At 37.1% G+C, this 25,859-nt stretch overlaps 1 non-coding gene across 1 annotated transcript; it reads left to right on the top strand.

Moving 5' to 3' along the window:
* The first annotated feature begins 13,453 nt into the window (after positions 1-13,453).
* LOC115506615 lies at positions 13,454-13,557 on the top strand. Its single transcript, XR_003966458.1, has one exon. It is a non-coding gene; the product is annotated as a U6 spliceosomal RNA (small nuclear RNA).
* The last annotated feature ends 12,302 nt before the right edge of the window (positions 13,558-25,859 follow it).

The following is a 25,859-nucleotide window of genomic DNA, read 5'->3' as shown; positions in this document are numbered from 1 at the left end:
TGCTGTTTAAATTGTGTTGTGTAAATCTTAGATACTGTTTGAAATTTAATCTCTCTAGGCAGTGTAAGCAATTCGATGGTAGCTTCTTATCTCTTCATCTCTGAATTTCCAGTCCCCAAATGCTTAAGCAGTGTGCATAAATATGTTGAAAGAATAAATAAATGCACGAATCTAGAGCTAACATCATTTGAAATCAACACTTTCTAAGACGTCTCCGTACTGTGATTCAAAAACAAAACAATACCAAAACAACAACAGCAGCAAGAACAGTTACAGCAACAACACTGGCCTGCATTAGTTTACTGAAAGATTGTTGGTTAAATCTCTGTAGGGGAATTTATAGTTGGACCTACTATCATAGCTAAAGAGAATTGAATCTCATAGATATTTAGCTATATTTTAACGGTATATAGGAGGAGATGAGGATCCAAAATGCACTCGTAGGGACAATAGAAATTTTATCATTAAGTTCCCTTTATTAAATTTTAAAATTAAATTTTATTGTGGTAATTATGACCAACCATCTGGGTTTTATCTGAGTAACTCAAAGACCATAAGGGCTCTGTTGCATCCACAGTAATCTTTATTTCTGGGGGGAAAAAAGCCTTTTATAAAATATGGGAAGAGATTGTAAACACTGTCTAATGAGCAACTGGATCCCAGAATAGTCTTATAAAAATAGAGTAAAAAAACAGAGGCCGTGAAAACACCAACACTGATTTCAGGTCAGTCACAACAGATACGCAGATGAACCTGGGGCATTGCATTGCACCAGAAATGAAGAAATATTAACAGTTACTCAAGGGTATATCAAAAGGATTCAGGAATCAAGTGGAAGAGGCTCCCACTGGCCAAAGATGAAATAGTTTGAGTATTCTTAGGAATAAGTGAAGTGCACTGAAACACTTATGTGTTTAGAATCCATAATTTATCACATATGTGCACACACACATGTCTGTCATTGCCTTCACGGTTCACCTTTAGAGGATGTTGAGAAAAACATCTCAGTCATTTTAAAACCAGTAATAAAGGTTTATTTTTGTTTATTATTGTTGTTGTTGTTGATTTATTATTTTTATTATTATTATTATAATCTTTCTTTATTAACAAAGATTTGTCCTGCCTTTCCTCCATGAACTGTACCTCAAGTAATCCCATAGTGGATATTGGGAGTTTCTCAATATATAACCATCCCAGCCAATATACGAAGAAGAAATGATCGAACACGACTATCATTTTGCCATTCTTTGCAAACTAATGACTCTAAGAAATAATTACCAAATGCGGTTAACACCACAAATACTGAGATAACCAGACAGGCATGTCTGCTGGTGGAAAGACACAGCACCACCTAGGAAGCTGTCTTGCGAAAAAATTAATTCTGAATCTGACCAAGACATTAGATGGCCCACCTGCCTACATGAAATATTGGAGACAACGGGATACGTTAAGTGACATTCTGAAGATTCAGAAGACACCAGCCAGGCAATGATACACTCTAAAACAGTGCTTCTCAAAATGTGGTCTCCAAAGTGAAAGGCTTGGGAATTGTTACCAGTCCATAGTGAGATAAGGATCTTGTGTCAGATTGTAAATCAATTATATAACTAGGCACACTCTTCAGTTCGGCTGAAGGAAGCTGTGTGTCATTATCATTCTGAGTCAACACCCTTATCTCCCACAGGCCAGCACTAGTGCCAAAATGACCTGGTCTCTTAAAATTTATTAAAACAGAGGAAATAAAACTCACAGATTAAAAAAGATGTAATAATGGTATCAACTAATTGCCATAGGTTAAGTGTATTTTTAGGCTGACTTAAACAAACTATGATGAACATGTATAAGGAAATGAAGAAAACGTGAACACTGACCAATAATATTAATGAATAAGGGCATTGTGGCTATAGCTAATACTTGGAGACATAATTTGGAATTATTATGAATGAAATGAAATGATGTCTAGAACTTACTTCACAATAATATGGAAGGATGTGCCAAGTGATTTTATGTAAAAAAGTGTAACAGTAGCAGGATCGGACATTTGTTGAAGTTAAGCTGGATGGTAGATACATGTCCTTTCTTTACATTATTTTCTCTACTTTTGTATATGTTAAAATTTTTCCAAAATAAAAGGTTAAGAACATAGTTATGATTTTCTTTGCCAAAAAACGTGTTTTTCTAACATTGAAATTTGGCTGTTGTATAAGGACATATATGGAATGTTCCTATAACCCACTATCATGGGTTGAATTACGTTCCTCAAAAACATATGTAGAAGCCCTACCCTGGTACTTGTGACTATGACCTTATTTGGAAAGAGTTTTGGAGACCTAATTAAGCTAAGCTGAAGTCAGTGGGGTGGGCCCTCATCCAATATGGCCAGAGTCCTTACAAGCAGAGAGAAATTTGGATACAGAGAATAAGAGGTAGAACACCACATGAAGATGAAGGCAGAGATTGGAATGACGCATCCATAAGCCAAGAACACCAAGAAGAGACACGGGAAGAGAGATGTGCAACAGATTCTCCCACAGAGTGCTCAGAAGAAACCAATCCTTTGACACCTTGCTTTCAGACCTCTGTCCTCCAGAATGGTGAGACAATAATCTTTGATAGTTTGAAGACAACCAGGTTACAGCACTTTGTTACAGCATCCCTAAGAAACTAATAACAGCTTCTGAGCTCGTTAAGACTGGCGCCTATGTGTCTGTATGTTGGGGGAAATGAGGCAGGGAGAGGGTGGTTCACTGTGTTTTTACAAAAGCCTTTTTATCAAAAATAATGTCATCTTTTACAGTTGACTGGTTGTTGACTTTTTTATTTTCAGATTTCAACCCTGCGTTCTCTTTTTTAAAAGTCCCAAAGCTTAAGAAGAGACAGCTACAGCACTTACTTGTGAAGCAGGAAGAACAAAAAAAATCCCAAACTTTTACAAAGGAAATGGGCATTTTTCCTGTGAAATAAACCATAACTATTCAAAGCACACCAAAACAACTGGACATTATAAATGAAAATCTGATTTCTTGGTGAACTTTTAAAAATGTGGTCAGCTAATTATATGGGCATCCTCTGGGCCAATGTTTTCTAGTCCTGTGTTCTACCAGGCACTTGTAGATGGCCAGCTTTTGAAAAACATTGCAATGAAATCCGATCTATCTGTGCTTACAGATCCATGTTTGTGCGTACAGATTCGTGGCACAGGAGGCTTTTTAAAAACTGCATTCCTTACTACAATTGGGAGGATAAAAGAAGAAAAGGAAGCCGAAGTGGGACAGGGGTCCAGAAAAGAAAAAAAAAAAAAAAAGATAAATTAAAAGAGAAAAGCTCCTAATGGGCTGCAAACCCGTGGCCCCTTTTCTCTGCTTGGGCTCCTGCACGGTTAATACCGGTTTGCTTTGTGGCGAATAGATTTGATGTCATGTCTGCAGTGGATCCTTTGGAGTGACTAGAGAGTTCCTTCTGTGACCCGGCAAAGACCTAAGTGAAACAGATCTTGTTCCTTTACAGAATGATAGTATGAGAAACAGACAATCGGTCCTGAGGAAAGGAGGACTCAAAGTTTCCTAGAAGAGGATCCCAGGGAATTAAACCCAACCCCAAATAAGTTTATCTCGCTGTTCACAGCCCTAAGTTTTGCTGGCAGTTCTTAACTCCTGGCACCACTCAAAGTTTCGTCAGTGGTGAGACAACTCATTGTTTTCCTTTCAACGCCTTCTCGGAGTGCAATGTATGGTACTTTCTGCTGCCTTCCAGCAGCTGCTGTCATGCTCCACAGGAAGTTTTCCAAGTTCTTCAGAGCTGCTCCAGGGAAATAAACAGAGGAATGGAAACACATTGTCACCCTGACCCCCCACCCCTGCCACCTAGGTGCCCCTTAAGCTCTTTAATATCAGAGGCCTAATGTTCAATCCGACTGTATTCTGAGGTATCCTGAGGCTATAGAGTATCCACCATCACTCTTTCAAGGGAAGGCCAGGAGTGAGAGGGGAGTATATTTAACAAAACAGGGGAACAAGCATTTTGATTAGATGATGTTGTTTTGTAAAGAACGATAACATATTTTAGCTCGGACAATTTCCAAAATTTCAAGCTGAGGGATAAAATTTGACTCAACAATATGATACATGTTTATGACTCCAGTTTCATGTTTTCTCAAGTCAGCATTAGAGAAGAGATGACATATCATGATAAAGAAGGGAATTGAGTGACCAGAAAGATAAAGTAGAATGGCAAGAAAGAAACCAAGGGAGGATACAGAAAGAGAAGAGGAGAGCAAAGGAGAAACGTATCCGTTCAGTACGTTTTGAGGTTGTTAGTTGATTTATTTGGGTCACCTAGAGTGGCCTGATCGTTGGCAACGTTAATTAGCTTATTAGTCATTGCTCACAACTTTTACTTCTTAAACTTAAACCTAAGGTTCTCAGTTCTGGATACACATTGTAACCATATGGAGGCTTAACAAAAAAATACAATGTCTAGATACTTTTGTTTAATATGGGTACGGACTGGGAATGTGCTTTTTAAAAGTTCCTCAGATAAATATAACGTACAGCCAAGGTTGAAGAAGCTGCCATGATGCTTCCATGACTGACAAAGCCATAGCACCCTCCTCCAAAATAAGGAATGAACAGGACTCTCAGAACTGTGGGAACTACCCATATTTTAGACCAGTGGCTCTCAAAACAAGGCGTGCATCAATAGCCCTATGGAACATTTTATGAGTACCGATTTTTTTTTTTTAATTTAAGTTTATTTACTTTGAGAGAGAGAGAGCACAAGTGGGGTAGGGGCAGAGAGAGAAGGGAGAGAGAGAGAACCCCAAGCAGGCTCTGCACTGTTAGCACAGAGCCTGAGGTAGGACTCGAACTCATGAACTGTGAGATCTTGACCTGAGCCGAAACCAAGTGTCAGATGCTTAAATGAGCGAGCCACCCAGGAGCCCCAAGGACCGATTTTTGATCCCCGTGTTAGTGATGCTGATTCAGTACGTTTTGAGGGTTTGCCTGATCGTTCGTGTTTTGAAAAGCCTTCATGGATGGCTCTGAAGTAAAACAAGCACATAAAACCACTAACTTCGATATTCATTCAGACACTGAGAGTCAGGAAAGTATCAGAAAAAGAGAGGGTCTTTACCAGACCTAGAAATTGCCAGTGCTGCCATAACAGGGTAACACAACTGCAACAACAGAGTTGTGTTGTTTCACACTTCTGGCAGCTAGAAGTCCGAGATCAAGACGTCAGCCTGACTGGTTCCTTTTGAGGGTGATGAGCAACAGTCCGTTCCGTACTCCTCCCCGAGCTTCTGGAGGTTTGCTGCCAATCTCTGGCGTTCCTTGGCTTGTAGATCTCTGCTTTCAGGTTCTCATGGCGTTCTCCCTGTGTACTTGTCTGTGCCCAAATTTCCTATTTTTTTAAGGACACCAATTATATTGGATTAGGGCCCATCTCAGTGATCGCATTTTAATTAATTACCTCCATAGAGATCCTCGTTCCAAATAAGGTCACATTCTGAGGTCCTACTGGTGGTTAGGACCTCCACGTGAATTTTAGGAAGACACAATTCAACTGGGAACATCAGATGTCTCCTCTTCTTTCTCCAAAAATACTTTGGCATGGATAATATCTGCACTGTCAGTTCTCCAGGAATTAGATTTCAATAAAATGCAAGTGGTGTGAATTGTCCAGAACCCAACCTGGATCTTATTTGTAACGTGAAAGGCTTTAGAAATCGGATTTTCTAGTTTATCTATCGACCATTCTAATCAGATAAAACTGTAGTTAACACATTTTACAATTGCCTCTCTGTTTGCAAACATCAGCAGGGGCTTTATAACACGCTAAGTTTTAAGAATGCTCTGCCTTGGAGACATTTTTAAACTAAAATGGTAGTGATGAAACAGTGGCATCTTACATGAAAAATCTCGAGCTTTTCCCTCATAAAAAGGTTGCTACTGCCCATAAGTTACTTTCCAGGTTTGAGATCAATTTTGTAAGGCAGTCCATAATCCTGAGGATAACAAATATTCTTCGCGATTCGTCAGTTATCATGCTCATTTGGCTCATGCTTTTCTCCCCCCTCGCCCCTTTCTTTCTGCTGAGTGTCTTTGGACATATGTGGCTATCTGAGAGAGTGAGATCTGACCTAGAGTCAGCAAACCACCTACCTAATTAAACTGATCCTTGAAAATAAAATATAGATCATTCTCTTTCCCACCCCACAGTTTCTAATTCGAATTTTTATTTTTTGTAAAAACAACAAACAAACAAAAAAACCCTGAGAACGTTTCAACTGGTCTAACTGGCATAAAGTCTGAATAAAGTTTCTTCGAAACTGTTTCAACATACTAATGTTTCCTGATTTTTGAAGGGAAAATTGGAAAATAACATCACCTCGACACAGAGGAGAATCTAGTGCTAGCAAGTTCGAATGCAAACAAATCAGTTAAATTTCAGAATTCAACAAATGAAGAAACACTAAAAAGCGTACCTATTTTATTTTGGATCTGGAAGAGGAGAGCTAAGGGAGAAATAATGGAGGAGATTAAGATAAGAACTGGTTTCATGGCAGTTTCACCAACTGTCATCATCTGCTCATGGGAAAAAGGATGTCAGAGCAAGAGACCTTAAAAAAGAAGAAATAAACAGACTTGAGCCCAAACACTAAGCTGTGGGATTTGGGTTTGTTCTGGGTTTTCACGATTTCTCTTTGGGGACTTTGCTTGAAGATGGAGTTTTGTATTAAACCTTCTGCCTCCCTGAAGTGATTCCATGTTTTATAAGAGAGGGAGCAAGGAGTGTGTGTGCATGCATGTGTGTGTGCGTGTGTGTGTGTGTGTGATTTTTGGATTGTGTGAATGTTGCCTTTTCTCTGATATACAAAAGCAGCATAGTTTATATGCACATACTTTCTACCTAGAGAGAAATGAACCCAGAATTGAGGGGACGTTTTGGCTGAGAGCCTCAGTTGGGATGTGGAAAGCAAACAGAATAAGGTTAGTTGAAGGTTAAGCTGCGTTGTATTGATGTAGTAATGTTGTCTTTAGAACAAATTAGCTCACTGGGACTTGGTGACACAGTGGAGTATTAAACCCTTCTTTACGAAAAGAACACGTGCAGGTTGTTTCTAGCTTGAAAAATGCCAGTGAAAAATTACACAAAGATCAAGCTTGAAAAATGTTTACTTTGCAGAATATCATTTAAAAATGGAATCTCAATTTTGTTGGCAGCTCAGTTTTTTAAAAGGGCTATTTATTCTAGACTCCTGCAGCATATGGTTTATTGCAGTTTATATGGTGTATTGGAACTCACGAGCTTGAGCACCTTAGGGAATGTTTGTTTTTATTTTTTTTAAAGGTGGTTGGGCTGAAATTCAGTATGAATCATATAAGAGAGATTTAGAAGTACGTGAAGATAAATGTTTCCCATGTGACACCGCACAGCACATCTGGAAGGGGATCCTATGTAAATAAATACTTGAAAAGACCATAGTTTTAACAGATATCAATAAGGAATAGAATTGTGTTTTTCCTTAATTTGAGAAGGAAATATAGTTTTTTTATATATATACTAAAAAGAATACTATCTTCCCATGCAAATTTCTGGAAGCTCCATTAGTGTGGAAATAGTCATATTATTAATAATTCTTTCACATTGATTCACTGTTTCATTTGCTCGTTACTGAGTATCGGCCTATTACAGCTGCTATTCTGCTGGGCTCAACGGATATAAAACAGTAAAACACCTTTCTTGCTCTAAGATGTTTCTCAGGTTAGTCATCAACATATTTTTTAAAAAATGTGACTTCCATGCATGTCAGCTGATGCCCCCCCCCAACAAAATTATGTGTGTTAAGACTCTATCTAGTCTTGTGAAGAATTTCTGTTTTCTCTTTCACATTATTTTAAAATTTTTAAATTTACTCCCCACACCCCTCCGTCTGTTGCCAGGAATATATCTGCATGACTTGGTAATCCCTAAAATGTGCCTCTTACTTTGTTACAAATAGAAAATATTCATTGAATAAAATACGTTTCATTTCTGGTTTGAATCAAAGAATCTTCCAGTTTTATTCCTTCTTAATCTTTTTTTCCCTTTCTTTTCTTTTTTTTTTTTTTCTTTTCAAGATGACTTTTTTTTTTTTTTTTTTTAAAGAGCAATCTTAGGGGCGACTGGGTGGCTCAGTAGGTTGAGCGTCCAACTTTGGCTCAGGTCATGATCTCGCGGTCTGTGAGTTCAAGCCCTGCCTTGGGCTCTGTGTTGACAGCTCAGAGCCTGGAGTCTGCTTGGGATTCTGTGTCTCCCTCTCTCTGCCCCTCCCCAGCTCATGCTCTCTCTCTCTCTCTCTCTCTCTCTCTCTCTCTCTCTGTCAAAAATAAATAAACATTAAAAAAATTTTTAAAGAGCAATTTTAGTTCACGACAAAATAAAGAGGACGGTATAGAGACTTCCTGTACCCTCCCACCCCACACATGCATAGTTACAAGCACAGCCTCCCCTATGGTCAGTACTATTCCCCGGAATGATACATGTCTTACCACGGAGGAACCGACATTGACACGTCATAATTAACAAAAGTCCATAGTTTACTTTAGGTTTCACTCTTGGTACTGTAAATTTTGTGTTTGGACAAATGTATAATGACATTCTTCCATTGTTTTGATATCATAAGAGTATCTTCACTGCCCTACAAATCTGTGCTCTGCCTATTCATCCCTCCCCCCCAGTCCCACTCCTGGGACCAGTCTTTTTATTGTGTCCATATATGTGTCCATTTTCCAGAATGTTATATAGTTGGAACCATGCAGTATGTAGCCTTTTCAGAGTAGCTTCTGTCACTTAGTAATATGTTTTAGGGCTCTTTTATGTCCTTTCATGTGTTTATAGCTCATTTCCTTTTAGCTTTTAGCACTGTAAAACATTCCATTTTCTGGATATTTATCAATCCACTTACTGAAAGACATGCGGTTGCTTCCAACTCCCAGCAATTATCAATAAAGTTATATGAACACCACGTGCAGGTTTTTGTGTGGCCGTTAAGTTTTCATCTTGTCTGGGTAAATATCAAGAGTGCAATTGCTGGATCATATGATAAGAGCGTGTTTAGTTTTGTAAGAAACTGTCAAAGTGTCTTCCTAAGTGGCTGCACCATTTTTGCATTTCCACAAGCAACAAATGAGAGTTCCTGTTCCTCTACTCACAGCATGCACTGTTGTCAGTGTCCCAGATTTGGCCACTCTAATAGGTGTGCAGTGAGTGATATCTCACTGGTGTTTCAATTTTCATTTCCCTGATGACTCACAATGTGGAGCGTTCCCCTTAATGTCTTAAATACATACGTACATGTAGTTTTGGTTTTAGTTCAGACACACCGCAGGTTTGTTATTATTGTTGTCATTGCTCTTTTATTTATTTGTTTATTTATTTATTAATGTTCATTTATTTTTAAGAGAGAGAGCACGAGCAAGGGAGGGGCAGAGAGAGAGGGGAGACAGAAGATCGCGAGTAGGCTCCATACTGACAGCAGAGAGCCCAGTGTGGGGCTGGAGCTCCCAAAGTGAGATCATGACCTGAGCTGAAGTCAGATGCTTAAGCAGCTAAGCCACCAGGGGCCCTACTATTTTATTTTTAAAATCAACTAAATATCGAACTTTCAGTACAGTAAAAATTCAGACTTGTATTTTTTTAGGTATGATATTCAATACTTCCCAATATACAATTTCTCTAGTCTGGCAAAGAGTGTTTGAGAGCACATAACACCTTCATAAAGTATGCAAACAAGGAATTGACATTGAAGAAAATGGATAGTAACTTTCTTTCCTTTAAAAAATATTACATTAAATACATTTGATATGTAGCCAGATAATCAAGCTACAATTATACTGTTAGTGACTGAATACTAGTAGATAAATCTCTTTCTCAGCACCTCCCTGACTCCTTATCTCAGTGCCTAGAACAGTATCTAGTACCTAGTAGTGGTATTTAATAACATTATTTTTTAATGAATGAGTGGATGGGTGGGTGAATTAATTACTCTAACATGCATGTTTTGTAATTGTCAGTTATTCAATATTTACAACTGATATGTTTCATGTTTATAAAAGCAAAAACTTACTTTTTTTTTAAATTTTTTAAATGTTTATTTATTTTTGAGACAGAGAGAGACAGAGCATGAACGGGGGAGGGTCAGAGAGAGGGAGACACAGAATCTGAAACAGGCTCCAGGCTCTGAGCTGTCAGCACAGAGCCAACGTGGGGCTTGAACTCACGGACCGTGAGATCACGACCTGAGCCAAAGTGGGACGCTTAACCGACTGAGCCACCCAGGCGCCCCAAAAAACTTACTCTTTTTAAAATGTTTGACAGAATAAATTTATTGATCTAGAACTTCTAAAAGACAGATGTTTAGAAAAAACTGTATCTCCTGCCTTTCTATGGCCTCTTTTCTACCTCTTTACTTTTTCTTTAAATAATAGCAGGGGGGGGCGCCTGGGTGGCGCAGTCGGTTAAGCGTCCGACTTCAGCCAGGTCACGATCTCGCGGTCCGTGAGTTCGAGCCCCGCGTCAGGCTCTGGGCTGATGGCTCGGAGCCTGGAGCCTGTTTCCGATTTTGTGTCTCCCTCTCTCTCTGCCCCTCCCCCGTTCATGCTCTGTCTCTCTCTGTCCCAAAAATAAATATTGAAAAAAAAAAAATTTAAAAAAATAAATAAATAAATAATAGCAGGGGAAGAAAGAAACGCCTTTTTAACCACCCCCTAAGAATAACAGTAACATAATTAGCATAGTGTGTATCTTTAAACAAATAAAATTCATCTGAAAACCTGTTATAGGTTCTTTTCTATTTGTGTTTATGTTTGAGAATACTAGAGTGAAGCCTTTTACTGTAAACTTATTGTTTTTCATATTTTTTCAATAAAATTAATAAAGTTGGATCTGTTATTCTTGACATTTGATAAATGAGCTAATAAAGGGGAGTTTCTTCTCTAACAAGCAGTATCATTCCTTATGATAGTACTTCATTATTCTAAGATACTTTTCAAAAGAAACAATTAAAATTTACAACTCTATTAGTGAGGAGAAGCTAAGATATCTCCTAAAGTATATTTTGCTGATTTTATCATACACTTCCCAATAAAAACTTTCCCCAGAAGCTTAAGTATAATCTAATAGTTTAACGTATAGTATCTCACTTAATACACTTCTGGGTTTTTTTAATTTGCATTTGTTGGCATGGTATTTTGTATTTTTCCCCAAGTTTGGTCATTAAAGAAATGATCTGCTTTCTCATTATAACTGCATATGAGAAACTGATTTACTGTAGCTTTTAGGTAAAAGGGCCAAATTTAGTTGACTCATTTCAGAGAAATGTTTCTGTAATGAATTAGAGTAATTTATATTGTTTTAATAAACTGTAGTCATATTCCTGGTCGCCTTCAATGGTCTTTATTTTAATAATTGTGTCATGTACTGTTTCTTATAGATCATGCCCCGTTTCTCCATCAATAAAAAGAAGACGATGACAATGATCATTCATGATGGTAGAGAAGTAAACACATCCATTCGTGCTTGGTACCATGAATGGCACAAAGTAAGTAACGCTATTTATTATTATAAATAAAAATTGTCCGACATGCTTCAGATTTACAGGTAATATCACTAAGAATCAAAAAAGAAAGTAAAGGGAATTTTTGGAGAGAGTCTTTATACTACATGAGCGCCTATGCTGGTGCATTAAATATTATCTTTATTTACTCTTAACCCCAACCCTTTGAGATCATTGTATTAGCCAAGATAAGAAGTATGAAGTATCTAGCCCTCACCACATCCCAGCGGTTTAACGTACTGCGTATTTTCTTTTCACTCACGTCACTCAGACACGCTGAGAGCCAGCTGTTCCTGTAGAGTGCTCTGTCCTCTTCTGGGGCTCCAAATGCTAACACTAGTCCTCTGTCTCCAGGGAGCAGATAGAGAAGAGAAGTCCGGATTAAAGAAAAGATCAAATTTAGGGGCAAAATTAGAACAGTGATGTCTGACTCTCTAACCTAGCTCTTTCTTAAATTGTACTATCTATTCCTTTCTGTGTTCCTATCATTTCACATGATGCATTTGGATTATTCATTCAACAAAGTTCTCCCCATTGGTTCACACAGTATGTTAGCTGAATGAGTTGAATATTTATTTTACTAATGTAAGTAGTCACTATTCACCTATAGGTATTACTCAGAAAAATAAGAATCTAAAACAACTTCCTCCAAATTAGTTTGATTCTATGGTTCTATAAATTTTGTGTCATATTATAGTGTAATTATGCTAAGATTTATTTATTATTTGAAATTAGGATTACTGTGTTTCCAATGAAAGTGAAAATATAACAAAATATTGGGTTATACTCTATTTTGTGCTTTTCTTCTTTTTAATGTTTATTTCTTTATTTTTGAGAGAGACAGAGACAGAGAGAATCCCAAGCAGTCTCCGCGCTCTATTTTGTACTTTTCTACTGAAGCGAAAAAGAGAAAGCTAGCCTTCATTTAGATTTAAACTTTAAAAACGAATTGTTTCTTCTCAAACTTCTCTTTTGGCACCCAGGAAAAGATGTAAATGGCAAGATTTCAGATTCTTCCTGGTAACTGAAATCCTGAACACTTCTTCCTTGAAAACACTGGAATTGCTAGAGTAGGGTATTAGACACAAAGTACAGAAGAGATATTGGACTGGAGTGAAAAATTGAGATTATAAATTTATGAATTATTTACAAAACCAGGATTCAGATCCTGTGAGCCTCCAAGTAGGTTTAGAATAAAAAGCATAATCAGAATCCCAGAGGACATCAATACTTATTGTGCAGATACATGTCTTTTGAATTAACCCTACTTTAAATAGATGCTAACCATTTTAAGAATATTTGCAACCCTGGGGTCTCCTATCTATTGGGCCTATGCCCTAAAATGTCTAAAAAAAAAATTTACTTGGACTCTAATTGTGTTGCATTTTTCAATTATCAAAGCAAAGTTGTGAGGTCTCCAAAATTTCTTTCTTGCTCACTCATGGAGAGTGAGCTTGTGTTTCACCTCAAGTACTTTAATTTTTACATTGAGAATAGTCTGCTTTTAAAACTTTGACGTTTTGTTGGTTTCAAATTGTTCTAAATGATCTGTGAAACAAAAGCAAAACTTGGACAGCTGCATACCCCTTATAGGACAAAATTGGATACAAGAATGAATGACCTTCCCTAGACACCTAAGGGCCAGTTCTGCTTTTGAGAGTGCATTCCCATATGGAATGTGTTTCACTGAACTCAGTTCACAAAGGAGAGAATTATACAAAGTAGCAGACAATAGAGTTTAATTATCAAAGTGAACATGAGAATTCTAAAATCACTGAGGTAAGCCAAGAACAATAAACACAGAAGCAAGTTTTGTACATTCATTTCTTTGGTTTTTAGTTACTGTTAGTCAAGCTCATTTCTGCACCACATACACTAAAATTGGAAAGACACAGAGAAGATGAGTAGGGCCCCTGTACAATGATGATGCCCAAATTGGTGAAGTGTTCCATATTTAGCTACAGTTAGCCACATACTTTTCAAGTTATGTCTATACTACATGCACACATTACACAAGTGATGCTTCCTTTTATTTATATATCGTTTTGCAAAACACAGCACATTCAAACAGGATGTGGCAGAGTATTTGTCTAGAGAAAGAACAGACAAATCTTAGTTGTTTTTTTGTTAACGTGCATTGTCTCATTTCATAGTCACCAGCCTGTGAGTGCATGTTACTAGTGCTTCTATTCTAAGGGAGGAAATGAAAGATTAAAAAACCTAAACGATTTTTTATTGAAGCACGATTGACATAAAATTTCCTATTATTTACAGGTGTACATCATACTTATTTGGTATTTTTACACATTACAAAATTATTCCCATGAGAAGTCTAGTTACCATCTGTCACCATATAAAGTTATCATAATATTGTTGACTATATTCCCTGTGCTATATTTTACAATGCCATGACTTATTTATTGTATAACTGGACGTTTTTTTTCTTTGTTCATTCACTCCTATTAAAGCCAAGAATTCGTTTAAAGTCTTATGAGGCCAGGTGTCTCTTCATTAGCTTTTCTCTACCTACCATAGTCTTTATCTGACTCTCTTCTTTCCAGTACATGCACGGTCCATTTTTGAGCAAAATTTATTCCTGGGTAAAGAATATATACAACTTAGAGAACAGGCATGGCTGTTTATGGGCCATATATGTGCCTGTTTCAGACATGATTATGTCTTAATAGGAAATTAAAAATGTGCAAGTACCATGGTGTAGGGTTTTTATTAGCATCCAATAAGTAGAAGGCTCAAAATGCAAATAGGGGTTGCTTGGATTCTAATAAATTCTTCTTGAGAAATAGTATGTCCCAAGTTTTAATGATACTTCAGATTAAAGTTAGACATTCCCATAATCTTATTTCAGCTAATGATATATGAAATCACTTCCTGTTAGAGCAACCATTTCCATAAATGCCAGTGTTTATGTTTCCAGTATTAAAAAAAGTGCAACCGTCTTAGTCTCAGTGTACTCAAATTTAGTACCAGGTTGCCAGCTGAAACCCTGAAATGGTACCTGGCCACCTACCTTTATTCATAGACCAATAAAATCTAGAGCCTTAAAAATGCCATCACCTTGTTTGACTGCACTGAACTGTGAAACCTGGAAGGATGTAGAAACCAGAACAGGCTGCTAAAATGAAGTCATCTTGCTAAAGGGACAATCTGTAATGGGGCATTGTGCTGACAGGTCTGCAAATCTATGGTCTACAGTTGGTGTGTATGTTTGAGTTCAAAACAGACCTTGTGTGTGACAAAAACAGCATTATTCTCAACAGTTGAGGGAACTTGATGGATACTGCTTCTCCAAACTCTGGAAAATTAAAATTGAGGCCCTATGGAAAGGTCTATTCATGTAGCACGCTCTGGTCTTGTAAAGAAATCATGGTGTATGTAGAAAAAATGGTCTACACATGCTTACTGAACTTGAAGAACTCTCTGTATATTCCAAATTTAAAAAAAAAGCTATTATAATATTTGTCTCCTGATCATTAAAAGGCTTATCTCAGTTTAAACTCTAAACCATATTTCATAATGCATTGCTTATAGTGAAAAAATTAAAATGATATTAAATAGCATTGACCCAAAAGTCTGGGTGGAATTGTTTATCTAGAACCTGATACTCTGTTGACAGAAATAGCATAGTATATTGAGTAGTTTCAGGAGACACAAAGGTTTCTTTTCTTTCTTTCTTTCTTTTTTTGTAATGCATACTTTATGCTCTTATGTGTAATGTTATATGATCAACATAAGGAGATTTTCACTTTGATTTTTTTTAATTGTCAAACAGAAGTATGCATGTGCCAAAAAATCTTTCATTTTCAAGTATTTGTTTATGGTAGATTTCCAGATACCTCAAAAATTAGACATGTTCCATGTTAACTTATAGATCAGACAATTCTTCTCCCCTAGTAAAAGCAGAATTTATTTTCCTCAGTGGAAAGGATTTGTCCTGACAGACTTCGACAGCCATCTTGGGTGGATGAAAATCAGAGAATACGAACCATAGTCCTAGCTCTGCCAGGTTTGTTCATCCCTCTAGATGGGTTTTCCCATATGGAAGATGCAGGACTTGTAGTCCACAGTAATAGTTAATCTTTACTGAGAACTTGCTTTGTGTCAGGCACAATAGCTCTACATAGTCACTCCTAATATTAATCCCATTTTATGGATGAGGACAATCGAGACACAGAAAGATAAAATAACCCTCATAAATAATTACAAAAAAAGCCTGAATTTGAACCAAAGCTCCACAACCCATGCAAAACTACAACTTATTCAGCCTTCCCGAACTGTTTTCGAGCTATGAACAAAATAAATGATCCTACATCTTGCCTTGTTATAGTTTGCTGTTTAAATCTTTGGGCTTGTGGGGCGCCTGGGTGGCGCAGTCGGTTAAGCGTCCGACTTCAGCCAGGTCACGATCTCGCGGTCCGTGAGTTCGAGCCCCGCGTCAGGCTCTGGGCTGATGGCTCAGAGCCTGGAGCCTGTTTCCGATTCTGTGTCTCCCTCTCTCTCTGCCCCTCCCCCGTTCATGCTCTGTCTCTCTCTGTCCCAAAAATAAATAAAAACGTTGAGAAAAAAAAAATTTAAAAAAAAAAAATAAATAAATAAAAAAATAAATCTTTGGGCTTGAATTAGGATTATGTTTTCCCACATGTATTTTTAAAAGTTTTAACGTTTATTTACTTATTTAGAGAGGCGGGGGGAGGGAGGGAAGGAAGGAGGGAGAGAATCCCAATGCAGGGCTCAAACCCCCAAACCGCAAGATCATGACCTGAGTCAAAACCAAGAGTCAGAGGCTGAACCAACTGAGCCACCCAGGTGCCCCTCCCATATCTTTTTAGAGTAAACACTCTGTTAAAGAGTTGGCATGTAAGTAGGATCATATTAAGCACTGTACTGTCAAGTTAAAGACAGCTTCTTTTTCTATTCTTTAGTTCTTTTGAGAAGGAAGAGCTGACCTACTTCCTGTATTTACAACCAAGCAAAGAGGAAGGACTTAATAGTCATAAAAAAGAAAATAATGTCAGGAAAAAAAACTGAAAAATTAACATGGCCTATTTCCATATCCAAGTAGCAGGCTTATTCGAAAATAAATCACGTTCTTTCAATTTGCCTTGTCCAGCATCGGGAGATACAAAAGCCAAACAAACTTCCTGGTCATTTTTAAAGTTATATCTAATAGAAGCAAATTCTAGTTGAATATATATGGATAGATAGAGTTAATTTTATGGAATAAAGTCACGTGGAGTAGATGAATAGTTAGTAATTTAGATGGCTCCAAGAGCTCTGAAGTGCCCCAAATCACACCCTAAATTAAAAACACTAGTTCAGTCGAAATGGAAACACTGGCTGAACCTAATAAAACCAATCAATTATTCTGGACTTTAGATGTGAAAAGCAAAGTTATCGGCTGTTATTTGGTTTAAAGAAAAGTTTTAAATTTGACCAACATACGTTTTTAAAATTTTCCTGCCTTTTGCCAGCTCCAAATGGAGAACTCCAGTCCATTTCATAAGCTTTTCAGTGCGCTCACAAGTAGGTCCTATCAGAAAAGAAAGTTATAAGCAAGTATCCCAAATGAACATGGATGCAAAATCCTCAACAAAATATTAGAAAACTGACTTCAACAATACATTAAAAGAACCAACCATACAGCGGGATCAAGTAGAGTTTACCCTGAGATGCAAGGATGTTTCAACATCTGCTAATCAATCAATGTCATACATCACAGTAATGAAACCAAGGATAGAAATCATAGGATCTTTTCATTAGATGCAGAAAACCCATTGACAAAATTCCACATCCATTCATAATAACTCTGCAAACTGGTTAGAGAGGGGATACACCTTAACAAAATAAAGACCATATACAACAAATCCACAGCCAACATATACAACATATACAAAAAATCCACAGTCAACAGTGAAAAGCTTTTCCTTTAAGATCAGAAACAAAACAAGGATGCTCAGTCTTAACCACTTTTACATACTACTGGAAGTGCTAGCCAGAGCAATTAGACAGAAAAAATAAAGGCATCCAAATTAGAAAGGAAGAAGGAAATTGTCACTATTTGCAGACGACATGATATTATATGTAGAAAACCCTAAAGACTGTACCAAAAAACTTATTAGAACTTAGTGAATTCAGTCAGGTCACAAGATCTAAAATCAATAAATAAAAATCAGCTGTGTTTCTATAAGTCAACAATCAACTATAAGAAAGGGAAATTAAGAAATGATTCCACATATAATTTCATCAAAATGAATAAAATACTCAGGAATAAATTTAAGCAAGAAGATAAAATATCTGTACATTAAAACCTGTAAGATATTGATAAAAGGAATTGAAGGAAACACAAATAGCAAACAAAAGGAAAGACATTTCATGGTCATGTATTAGAAGTAATATTGTTAAAATGTCCATACTATCCAATGCAATCTAGAAACTCAATGCAATCCCTATCAAAATTCCAATGGCATTTTCCACAGAAATAGACTAAACAATCTTAAATTTGGTATGGAACCAGAAAAGACCTGAAATATCTAAAGCAATCTTGAGAAAGAACAAGAAATCTAGAAGCATCACTCTTTTTAATTTCAAATTATACTATAAAGCTATATCAAAGCAATATGGGGGCATCAAGGTGGCTCAGTTGCTTAGGCTTCTGACTCTTGACTTTTGGTTCTGGTCATGATCTTGTGGTTGTGGGATTGAGCTCTGCATTGGGCTCTGTGCTGAGCGTGGAGCCTGCTTGAGATTCTCTCCCTCTTTCTCTTTCTGCCCCTCCCATTCTTGTGCTCTTTCTGTCTTTCAAAATAAATAAATAAACACTAAAAACAAAAAACAAAACAAACAAACAAAAAAACCCCAAAACAGTAGCATATTGGCATATAGAATAGAGAGCTCAGGAATAAACCCATACAAATGTGGTCAATTAATTTATGACAAAGAAGTCAAGAATGTACAATGTGGAAAGAATCGTGTCCTTCGCAAATGGTGTTGGGGAGCCTGGGTGGCTTAGTTGGTTAAGTGTCCAAGTCTTGGTTTCGGCTCAAGTCATGAACTCACAGTTTGTGAGTTCGAGCCCCTCGTAGGGTTCTGTGCTGTCAGTGTGGATGGATCCTGCTTGGGATTTTCTTTCTCTCCCTCTCTCTCTGGCCCTCCCCTGCTTGTACCCATTCTCTCAAAACAAATAAATAAACTTAAAAAAAATGGTGTTGGGAAAACTGGACAGTCACATGTAAAAGAACAAAACCAGACTCCTATCTTATACTATACAGGAAAATCAACTAGAAATGGATTAAAGACTTGAATATAAAATCAGAAACCATAAAACTCCTGGAAGAAAACATGGGGGTTAAGCTCCTTGACATTGATCTTGGCAATAATTTTGTGGATTTATCACCAAAAGCAAAGTCATCAAAACCAAAAATTAACAAGTAGGACTACTTCAAAATAAAATACTTCTTCACAGCAGAGGAAACCATCAACAAAACGCAAAAGCAATCTATAGGATGGAAGACAATATTTTCAAATGACTTATCTGAGAAGGGGTTAGCATCGAAAATATATATAGAACTCATACAACTCATAGTGCAAAAACATTTTTTTTAATAGGCAGAGGCACTAAATAGACATTTTTGCAAAGAAGACAAATGGCCAACACGTGCCTGAAAAGATACTCAACATCACTAATCATCAGGAAAACTACAAATCAAAACCACAATGAGTTATCACCTCAAGCCTTTCAGACTATCTTCAAAAAGACGAAGGATAGCAGGAGTTTGCGAAGATGTGGAGAAAAAGGAACCCATGTGCAATATTGGTGGGAATGTAAATTGGTGCAGACACTATGAAAAACAGTATAGAAGTTCCTCAAAATATTAAAAATAGAACTACCATATGATTCAGCAATTCCACCTCTGGGTACATATCAAAGGAAATGAAACCACTACTTGAAAGAAATATCTGAAACTCCATGTTCACTGCAGCATTATTTACAGTAGCCAAGACATGGAAACAACCTAAGTGCCTGTCGATGGATGGACACAAAAAGAAAATGTGGGGTGTATATATATATATATATGTGTGTGTGTGTGTGTATATATGTATGTATGTATTTATATATACATGTAAATATATAAATACACATATATATGTGTGTGTGTGTGTGTGTGTGTGTGTCAGACAGAAAAACAAATTCTGTATAATCTCACCTATATGTGGAATCTAAAAAGGCCAAACTCAGAAACAGAGAACAGTTTGGTGGTTGCTAGAGGCAGGTAGTGGGGGCTGGGGGAAATGGGTGAAGGTGGTCAAAAAGTACTAACTGCCACTTATAACGTAAATTCTTGGGATGTAATGGACAGCATGGTGACTATAGTTGACAATACTGTGTTTTATTTTTGAAAGTTTCTAAAAGAGTAGATCTTAAAAGTGCTCATTGCGAGAAGAACCAATTGTAACTATGAGGTGGTGGCTGCTAACTAAACTGAGTGGGATGATCATTTCACAACATGCGCATGTCTCAAACAATTACGTTGTACAGCTTTAATAGTATCATGTTCCATGTCAGTTATATCTCAATAAAACTGGAAAAGATGAAATTCCAAAATAATCAATTTAGAAAGAAAAAAGTATGCGTAAGCTGAAAAAGTAGATTGGAATAAATCATCCAGACTAAAGTTTATAGAGGAAAAGAAAAAAATTAAAGAGAAACACATGTAAGAGACAAACAGGAGGTATGACAGAGGGTCTAACAACATGTGTGCTGTGTTTCTAAAAGAAGAACAAGAATGGACTACAAAAGATACTTGGTGATAAGAATAAGAATTTCCACACCAATGGGGAAATCAAGTCTGAGATTCTAAAGTGTATTCCAATAAGAATTTTTTTAAACATTTTTTTAATGTTTATTTTTGAGAGAGAGAGACACAGAGCATGAGTGGGGAAGGGGCAGAGAGTGAGGGAGACACAGAATCCGAAGCAGGCTCCAGGCTCTGCACTGTCGGCACAGAGCACAACGTGGGGCTCGAACTCACAAGCTATGACATCATGATCTGAGCTGAAGTCGGATGCTTAACTGAGCCAACCCGGTGCCCCAAGAATTTTTTTGTTCGGTGAGGAAAAATAGCATACCAAATCACGATGGGGTAAACAAACAAAAGTGAAAAGAGAAGACAGAGAAAAATTTCGAAAGCAGCCTGAGACAAATAGCGCAGTATTCACAGAGGGGCAACAATAGTATAAACAGCTGAAAATAGAAAAAAAGAAAAAAGAAATAAAAAAATAAGACAATGGAATATTTAAAGTGCTAAAGGAAAATAATTTGCAACTGAAAATTTTATAACCAAAAAAACTGTACTTCAGAAATGAAGGTGAAATAAAAATATTTTTAGACAAATCAAAACAGAAAATTCATTACCACCTACACGCTATGCAGGAAATGCTGAAGGGTGCTCTTTAGTCAAAAGAAAAATGATTCCATCTGGAATATCAGTAGTGCAGACACCAGTCGACTTACAGTATAAACTACCATACTGTGATTTGAGGAATTTCTTTTTACCTCTAATGATTTTTGCTTTATAAATTTTAATTCCATATCATTTAAAGCATAAACACATATGGATGCCATAACTTCTTGATAAATGTCATCTTTTAACCCTGAGTTTTCATGCTCAGTCCAACAGAATGCTTTTTTACTCAGAAACATATTTAAGTAGTTATCACGGTTACCAGTGCAGGTATTAATAAATTTATTTTTGTCCATTCATTTGGGGTAATTTGTCTGTTATGTGTATCTAGTAATAAAAAATGCAACTGATTTTTTTAAATTGGATTTTTAGAATTTGTGCCTTTCTATATTTGAGGATTTAATTCATCCCACTTATTATGTTTATTGACCTGTTTGACCCTTCCTTGCCATTTTTCTGCAGGTTTTATATTTGCTGTGTCTGAATTTCATATTCTTATTGGTAGTTTGATTACTCAATTTATTCTATTCCTTTTGTCATCTCATGGGCTTAAAACTGTGTGTGTGTGTGTGTGTGTGTGTGTGTGTGTGTGTGTGTATCTTTTTTACTCTAGATTACACTCATAACTTTTTACAAATGAATTTAATTCGTCGTTCAATATCAAGGATTAAACTATACTTGCACAGTCCTCTAATGAAACAAGACAGTCATGTTATTACCTATCCTCTTCACCATATCTAATTAAAATCAAATTGAAATTTATTTCCAGGTTGGTTTGATTTGTTTGCATTTGCATCATGGCCCTATCAGTTTAGAAATCTTTTCTTACGTTGTATTAAATTTCAGATTTACACTGGCAGAGATTGCTTAGGTATCCCCATAGGTTTTCTTTTTCTTTGCTCCTCGTTTTTTCTTATATTGCGTGTACACTCTCTTTTATCTGCTCTTCCTCTCGCCAGATTCTATTGCCAAAAAATTTTGTTCAGAGACAGTGAGTATGTACTTTCTAAGTAGCAGTACATCTGAAATATGTGTTTTATGCATATGTACTGTCTTCCCTTAGCACTTTAGGGGTGCCTGAGTGGCTTAGGGGTGCCTGAGTGGCTCAGTTGGTTAAGCATCTGACTCTTGATTTCGGCTCAGGTCGTGATCTCACAGTGGTGAGATAGAGTCCTGCATCAGGCTCTGTGCTGACAGCGTGGAACCTGCTTGGGATTCTCTTTGTCCCTCTCTCTCTCTGCCCCTCTCCTGCTCATGTGTGCATGCTCTCTCTCTCTCTCTCTCTCTCTCTCAAAAAAAAAAAAAAAAAAGACAAAAAGGAAAAAAAAGTCGAGCCTTTCTGGAGGGACCAAATAAAATGAATGGTGCTACACCCTGGTGGACATCGTGAGTCACGGTGCTATAGATTCTACTGCCATTTCCATCATAACCTTGTGCAGAAGGCTCACCTCAGGGTTCGTCAATACAGATACGACGATTTGGAAGCCTGGTTGACTTATTTATCATTAGGTTTTGTGCAGTTGATCAATGTGTGGCAGCACATCTAGATTTAATAGAAAGCATCAGCAAGGAATCATTGTCACTGACATCCATCTCGTGACCACCTCGTGCACCCCCTTGTTAAGTCACCTAATAGACATTACTTCTGTGAGAAAGGTTCAATTATGGGAGTGGTGCTTGCTACAAGCACTCACTGGTCAGGCAGGAAGCACTGTTCACATTTTCAATTTTAAACTTCTTTGAAGGAAGCTGTGAGACGGAGTTTCGAGTACGAGGCACTGAAACAAATTAACAGCGACGCTTTTGCCTCGCCGCGATTGTCCCCCATTCAAGTCTGCAGTTTTTCAGTTTCTCATTGTTTGCCTCTCGCTAGCATTTTCACCTAAAAGATACAAAAGCATGATTTTTTCTTAAAGAAATGTAAGGCTACATCCCTGGTTCAAAATGCTCCAAGACTATTCATCATGAACTAATAGTTTTAAAACAAAATGCAGTAGTCTCTATGCCCCTGTTGTGATATCTAACTATTTCCAACTGAGCATTAGTCATTTGTCCTGGGATTTTCCACAGTATTTTCCATGCACTTCCATATGTTCTTCTAGTTATTTAGTTTCTTGGTTTTCTCCCCTAGTATTTTGTGTAAGGAAAATTTCTCACAATAGACACTATGTACTCCAATTTTGCAAAGTTCCTATAGCAAGCACATGTGTAATTGAATAACCAGATGCATATTTGCAGGGTTTGTTTTTGTTTTTGGTTTTGGCCTTAATGAAGAGATAACATGATTTAAGAATTTATATTTGGAAAGTATATCTGGAAATTTCTAATAAACCAGCAACTATAAAAATTTCACATCATAGAAAACTTGTCTTCATTATGTCAGCATTTCACTGTATTTCACTACATCTCTGTTTAAAGAGAACAGACCAAAAAAACCCAAAAAACAAAATATCAAACAAACAAACAAAAAACCCCACCACTGCATTATTTGCATTTAGCATTTCTTTGAGCTTTATTAAGAAGCAAAATGTTTGCCATACTGCCACTGGCCTTTTTATGCTGGCAAAAATACAAACTATATTCCAAAAACAAATTAAGATTGAGTGAAAAATAAGCCATAGAGACACAAAAGGCCCTAATGATTTTGTCATTCAGTATCAGTGTTGCAAGTGATTAAAAACAGAGAGAGACTAATTGGTTCATGGCCTTCATTTTATTGTTTTCATGAAATCCACAAAACCTCATCCTTTCAACCAAATATTTGCTTGGAACTTTTGAAACTGATTTGAAACTTAGGATTTCTTTCCTTGTTTAATCCTTTTCTTCTTTACAGTACCTGGAAGGCTTCATAGGTCACATTTTCTTAATTCATCTGAGGTAGGAAACTCGTTTCTTTACATATTACTTGTGCTATTCATTCCCATTTGCTAAAGAGAACTCTCCAGGAGAGTAATAGCAAATAAATAAATGAATAAAGAAACAAACAAATATTACCAACAGAACAGCACTTGTGCAATGCATCTAATTTCATATTTATCTCAGCCCAGAGAGCACATTTTGGTTTGTTGTGTCTCCAGCTGAATGAATGGAAACCTGGATTCATCAGAGGTGCAGATGTATTGTCTGCTTTCAGCGTTTCTACCCTGGAAATAGGACTTTAAAAATTACTGGCAATGATGCTTCATTCAGTACAACAGCAGGGGAGCTTTGCTCTAAATAGGGAAAACTTTGCAACAATTAATGCTGTAAAATAATGAGAGGGACCGCCTCTATGATCATAAATTCTGGGTCTCCAGGGAGTGTTCGGCAACCCCTTATTGGGAAAATTGCAGAGTTCAACAAGATAATCATTAGGCGTCTTCTGACTGTTATTTCTATGACACACTCGCCATGTCAGCAGTGGAAGATAGAGAAGAAAAAGATATGAAATATACATTGAACAGTCTCACTTCATGAACTCAAGGAATTTACTCTCCCACCTGGTAGACGAGACAAATAGAACAATAGCTTCAATGCTAATATCCCTGGCAGTGACCAGTGTTCTGGGATTTCAGAGGTAGCCAGAACTAATGGGAAGTGATGCAAACTGGTTAGTGTTTAACTGCAAGCTAGATTGTTGACTGGTGTAAGAAAAATGGTACAGATTAACCAGGCAGAATTGAAGAAACCATCTTCCAGGTAGAATAACAAGGAGTAAAGAGGAGGAGGGAATAAGCATTGCGTGCAAGAAAACCTGTTGGGATGAGTTAGGAAAACAGATCCCAGGAATTATTTTACTCTCCATCTCATTCTACTGTCAGAGGCAATGAAATTGCCTGAAACAATGTCCGAAACATTCAAATTTGGGGACTTTCCCAAAGTATTGCATTAGGGCTGACCACCGTCTATATTCCATCCTCTAGCATCACCCTCTACCCCCAAGCCAACATCATAAAGGATAGAACCACCACCATTCATGGAAGTTCATGGATCTCTACATAGAATTTGTTAAGGAGATTCCAATACCAATTTGCTTTGTCATTTTTACTGCATGGACACGAACAAAATTGCTGACATGTGCTTGAGCAGAAACCAAACAAAAACAACAAAAAATGGCTGAATGGGTAAATAGAAGGTGTGATTTTACTGTGTGTACAAAAAGAAGTCTTTGTCCCCAAATCATCATATTTCTGTAAGTCAGTATGATCAAAACACAATAGCAAATCTCTGCTATGATTCTTTGTTATTTGAAGGATTAATTAGCTATAAAATGGTACATTGATATTTTAAATACAGGAAAAATGCTGCACACCCAATGATGGTTTGTGGTGCTCTCTTTCAGCTTAAAAAATAGCTTGTTTTTCTTAAAGTAACTGGCCTTTGAAATCATATTTTGCCGGCCACAAATTGGTGTTAGTTTACATATAAGCCAGACGTCCAATGCTGACTTCAGAGGTTAACTATTGAAGGGTGAGTCAACAGAAGCCTGCGTATAAGAACATTATAATAAAAAGCAAGTCACAGAGATCAGATTCTCATCAGGAAAACCTCCGTCTCTTTATAATTTCTGTGCAACATTGTTTTGAGTAACCTTTGAAATCCTGACGGGGGGAAAAAACAAACCAGGCTTTGGCTGACATTTACAGCAAAATCAGATCCTTCATCACAACTGGAGGGTGTATAATGAGTGGGTGTTTTAGCGTAGACAATGGAGGGAGTTCTTCAAGTCTGTTTTACATCAGCTCATGTTGGCAGGTAATGCCCTTATTGCTGCCACTGTTTTGTTAAGAAGGAAGAATGTG

The sequence above is a fragment of the Lynx canadensis genome, chromosome F2 (genome assembly GCF_007474595.2).
Source record: "Lynx canadensis isolate LIC74 chromosome F2, mLynCan4.pri.v2, whole genome shotgun sequence".
NCBI classification, from domain to species: Eukaryota; Metazoa; Chordata; class Mammalia; order Carnivora; family Felidae; genus Lynx; species Lynx canadensis.
Note: the sequence above shows the minus strand (reverse complement) of the source record. Positions and strands in the feature narration are given on the sequence as shown.